We start from the raw sequence: 5,178 nt of genomic DNA on the forward strand, positions 1-5,178 counted from the left end.
TTAAACATACGAACATTACTACAATAACATGCTTGCCTATGCAATCTCACTCAGCAAACAGTTCCAATACTCATTTTCGCTTTGCAGACTAAAGATTACAAGCAAAATGTTATCATGCACTTTTTTTCATGGTCTGCACCACACAAAGCATATTACTGTTCCTTATAGATGTTCCGAGTAAAAAATAAGAGCGAAACGCCACAGTGCAATTCAGGCAATGCATTTAGATGAGTTTGTCTTTTTTCTGAATGACCCAAACAAGATTCACAAATTCAAAGGAAAATTAAATTTGTGTCCTTATTACGGCTTAATATAACGAGTTCAGATATGTTCTTACCACGATAGGGAAAGAGAGTTGGGACAGCATCCGGCCTCAGCTTTTTCAGTCCACCTTGTCGGTGCTGCTCAAAACTTGAATCTTCAAAATGTGCCTAGAATAAAAAAAGTCAATCTTAACACTATTTGAAAACCACCTAATGCATTTGAATTGCTCGCTTTCGCACGTTTTTTATCTTTTGAAATGGAAATTGATTATGCCCTCTAATTGCAGTATGGGAATTTTTATGGGGCGGCTCGCCACAGAAATCTTTGCAGACTTTAGTGACCCCTCGTACGCAGTTTGGCAGTGTTGCAAGAAAGAATCAATCATATATTCCACCCCCGCGCGGAATATCAGCACAAGCAACGCAGGGAACAATTGCCCGTCTGCGGTAGGGGGGATTTCACAACACCTACGAGGAGAGTCTACGGTAGAGGGGGAGATCGCCAGCCAATTTTTTCGGCGACCCGATGAATATCCAGCCCACAGCAGCTTCAAAATCGATTGCCGAAGTCTGAAGATTTGTTCGAAGATTTGGCAGTCACTTAGTGACCGCTTTTGTCGCTTGGTCTCGACCAATTTTTGTCGCAGTGACGAGAATAGCGTGTTTTTTTTTTTTTAGCAAGCGTGAACGGTCCGGGCCTTTTGGGGATGTTTTGTAGCCAGGCTTAGTTTTGAACATTCACGATCCATGCATGCGTAATCCGGCATAATCGAACCACGCAAAGCATCCACTAGCACGCACGCTGCATTCGCACGCTAAATTGCCGCTCGGCTACGCACAGCCGTCGCTGGAAGCCATCAAAACAGGCCATGGCCTCCGCTACCGACACGCAACGGCGCTGCGGCGACGGAGGAGAGGTTGGGGACACGACGACGCTTGCTGAAAGCGTTGCAGGTGCATAGCACTTACATATTAGAATACAGCTGCAAGTACGCGTGCGAAAAAACATGAAGCGAGGTGCAATACTCACAGCGCAAACACGAGAAGCAGCAGTGGGCTCCCAGCTGTCCCTTTTCACTTTTACGAGCCAGCGCTTTCTTCGGTTCGGGCTGGCCGGGAAGCGGAACATCCGTATGCCTTTTCTGCAATGGTTCGTACATTGCGGAACACAACAGCCGGGCATTTTCGGTGCTCATACAACTCCCAAAACGTTCACCGAGCTGGCATGGTTACGAAAAGCTTCCCGTGGTCAACAAAAGTCACGGCGAGTTACAGGCGGCACGCACGCAGACACGCGCACACGGCGGCAGTGAACCGACTGAGCACAAGATGGCGCCGCGTCTTCCCCGTTACTATGGCAACGCGTGCTAGCAACGCTGCCCGACGGCGGGAGGCGGCACGAGCTGTGTCAAAGAGTGGCACCGCCCTAAACGACGAAGGCGCGGCGCGGCGTATGTGGGCTCCGTGGTGGGTTTTCCGCTCCTCCCCCCCCCCCCCCCGCGCTAACCCCGGCCAGCGTTGCTCCCACAACGGCGGCGTAGATAAGCGAATAGTTGCGTCACCGAACACCTGTGTCGACAGCTGCGACACCGCCGCCAGTGCCTCCTCCTTCTCTCTCTCAACGTTGCTCTCTCGTTGCTCTCTCAACGTTGCTCTTGAAAGACGAGACATCGTATTTCAAATGCGTTGCGTTGGTCTAGGGTCTTGGTAGCTGTGTGTGTTCTAGCGAACAGGCGCATATTCAATGGTGGTCACGCATGACACCGTGCTCGAAGTGACGCTCGGATTAAGGAATATTCATGGAGTGGCGGACACGGACAACGTGGGCCTGTTAACGGTGAGTGTACTGTTTTCGTAGGTAGTAATCATACAGCGCAAGCTGGGCCCCTGCAACAGCTCTGCCGAAGTAGGCTGCCAGCCTTTTACAACAGCATGCGCTCGCGGGTCTGTTGCAGATGCCCGAATAAACGTGTGACTTAACGAGTTCACACTGCTATGCGCGATGTTGTGTAAGTGCCTGCATCACTGATACAGTGAGTGATGTGATCACTTAACGAGGGCGGGATTAGTTGCTGATCGCACACTGTCTTTATACTGCACAAAGTGATTAATATTGTTTTAAGATGTGCTTTGGGCTAAATCGTTATAACATTTCTATTAATACTCAAATGTGCAACGTTCTTCTGTAGGTGTAAGCGTAAAAAAAGAAAGAAAAAGAAAAAAAAATTGTACAGAGGCGCACTGTACGAAATGGCTTTTTTTTTTTGCTGCCGCGATGCTCCCAGCACGTGCACCTCGGTCTTTTAAGCTATTTAGGACAAGTGTCACCAGCAACAGGGAAAGATCTAGCAGACTTCCAAAGGCGCGTTGTTGTGGCCATCGCCGTGCGTTGTTTTCCCTCGTTTCTGTTTGCTGTTTTCGTGCTTTGCCTTCATCTGCGATAACGATCGGCGTTATAACCGAATCGAGAGAATATACGTGACTGTGGGAGCTATGTGCGGTAGCTCTAGCATAAGCCAAGGCTGCTGCAACGTAGACGGCGTCCGCGCGCGTTGGTGTCGTTCGAGCGCTCCTACTAGCTTGATTGTGTTTAACTGAGTATTTAGGCACGGGTTACGTTTGTAAATCCCGTGGTCAATAATCGCTAACAGCGTGCCCCTGATTGCCATCAGAGGATGGGCTTGGTTGTCGAAGTATGCCAGATGCTTTTTCTGAAAGCAAGCTTTGAAAAAAAATTTTAAAGAAACACTTTCATACGTGCTAGGCAGTACCTATTGCAGGCCCGCAACTCTTTAAAAACTGGACGAGCTATCACATCTTTTATCAAATTACAGTGAATTACGATGATTGAATTATAGATGACGAATTTCTGTGCTAGATTAGGTGCACAAAACACATGTTCGCAGCCCTACGTCTAGAAAGCAGGCAAATAGGAAGCACAGCGTCAAATTTGGATTAGATTCCATTGACGGAGCGTCTTGTGAGGGTAGAAAGAACGAGAAAATTGTTCATTTTTGATGCCCTTATAGAGGCAGTCAGAATTGCACTGATTGGTGACTTGTAACAATTGCTCAGATTGTTAGAGGCGTGAATAAAGTCAATAAATCTTTTACTTTTTTTTGCAGACCTCTTCGCTAGTGCCACGCCCAAGATCATTTGTTCTCATGTAAGAGAGAAAGCAGACATGTCTTCACTGTTTGTACATGAAGAGGTAAGTTTCTTGTGCGTTTTGATTAATGCTACATGTTCCGAACGTTGTACTTTAAGACTTGTTTTTCACACTGGCTCACTACCCTAGAAGGAATTTGATTCTTAGGTGAGTTCAGGCTTTCGTAAGTGCCATTTTTGAGCTGTAGTCTTACACTTCACCTCATTTCGGGAATTTGCTGTATGCTGGAAAACTCTTATCTTTATCATACGAAATTATTGGAATGTATGGGTTGTATGCTTCGAGTTCAGTGTAATGTCAATTACACGCCATTTCGAAGGATACACACTACACATTCTTTATATATGGTGCTGCCAGAACAGCACGAACATCCTTTTATGAGAAGTCATATTTGCTCTTATTACAGGATGAGAGGGTGCCGCTGACGTCCTGCGTAGTCTACCCCCCGGCCCCAGCCTAGAGCAAGCCTACTTCCTGAACCTCCACATGGATAACCGAAAAATCTTCCGTGTCAGTAATGACGAAGAAAAAGTGACAGCACTGATGAGTTGATTTTTTTTTATTTTCAACATTGTTTACGGCCGCAAGGCCTTTAACAACCACCGTGATTGAGCGGCTTTTTCTCGGCGTGAGTTTGGAGTTTATCAAAGAAGTTGTTCAGGCAGTACGACGCTGAAAATTTTAGTGTCACAATGCCTGAACAACTTTTTCTAGTGTGGTCATGGTAGATGAACAAACATTGTTATTTGTGTAAGTTATTTTGCTTAAATATAGCTGGACCATTCCATGCCAAACGTCCCAGCCACTTTGGCGACCATCTGAATTGTATTTGAAAAAAAAAGTGCTGACTTACTGCATTGAAAACAGTGAACTGCTAGAATATTTCAGCGAGAAAAAAAGTTTTGTTCATGTGCCTGGCTTATAACTTCCTGGCATAATGCCGTCTGTGCGCTGTTTGTGGAAAATTTCGTTTTAAAACTACCGCTTATTTTTTTCTAAAGCAAATTCGGTCTACCTGTTAAGTAAATGTGCTTCTGTAAGGTATTTCAAGCTCAATAATAATAGTGCAATTTTTTTCCCACATTCGCTTCCAAGAATAAAGCCAAAATGTGTTATGTTTGCACTTTTTATTGCAATATTGCACTTTGTATGAATATTTGAGCAGTGAATACTTACACCACAGAAGGTATATTTTGAGGAAAAGACATCTTTAGACCTCTCAAGCTGCTGAAATATACGAGAAATTATCACGAATTTCACAAAATTGTGATTTTTGTCCGTATTGAGATGCAATTTGCTCCATGTTGTGATACAATGAAAACTCATAATTATACCTAAATTGGACGAAAATGAAATTCTTTCTGTAATAAAAATCTTATCGCAAAAAGGACAGGAAAAAACGCTGTCAACTGAATTTTATTGAACATGCTACGAGCGTTTTTATACTGAGCACAAGACCAGGGCTCATCTGCAACAACACATGCGTGACCATGACAAAATAATTTTAACCGAGAAGAGAATACACTTTTTCGGAAAAGATAAGTGAAGGTGTACTGATGGATTGATCCTTGGCCTTCCTGATAAAGAGTTCTAAAATGTCTCATTTTTCTGCTTGCTTTTTTTTCAAAAACCGTGTTTTATGAAACCTAGGATTACACTTACATTCTTCACGGTGTCCGGCCATGAGACTACTATAGCCCTTCTTAACATTTAAAGCATGCTGTCTTGCTTGATCATTGAAGCATT

At 44.5% G+C, this 5,178-nt stretch overlaps 1 long non-coding RNA gene across 1 annotated transcript; it reads left to right on the plus strand.

Moving 5' to 3' along the window:
* Positions 1 to 1,960: 1,960 nt before the first annotated feature.
* Positions 1,961 to 4,116, plus strand: LOC142767482 (uncharacterized). The gene is made up of 3 exons (XR_012884911.1): positions 1,961 to 2,100; positions 3,389 to 3,474; positions 3,839 to 4,116. It is a non-coding gene; the product is annotated as an uncharacterized LOC142767482 (long non-coding RNA).
* The last annotated feature ends 1,062 nt before the right edge of the window (positions 4,117 to 5,178 follow it).

This window comes from Rhipicephalus microplus, chromosome 7 (genome assembly GCF_043290135.1).
Source record: "Rhipicephalus microplus isolate Deutch F79 chromosome 7, USDA_Rmic, whole genome shotgun sequence".
NCBI lineage: Eukaryota > Metazoa > Arthropoda > Arachnida > Ixodida > Ixodidae > Rhipicephalus > Rhipicephalus microplus.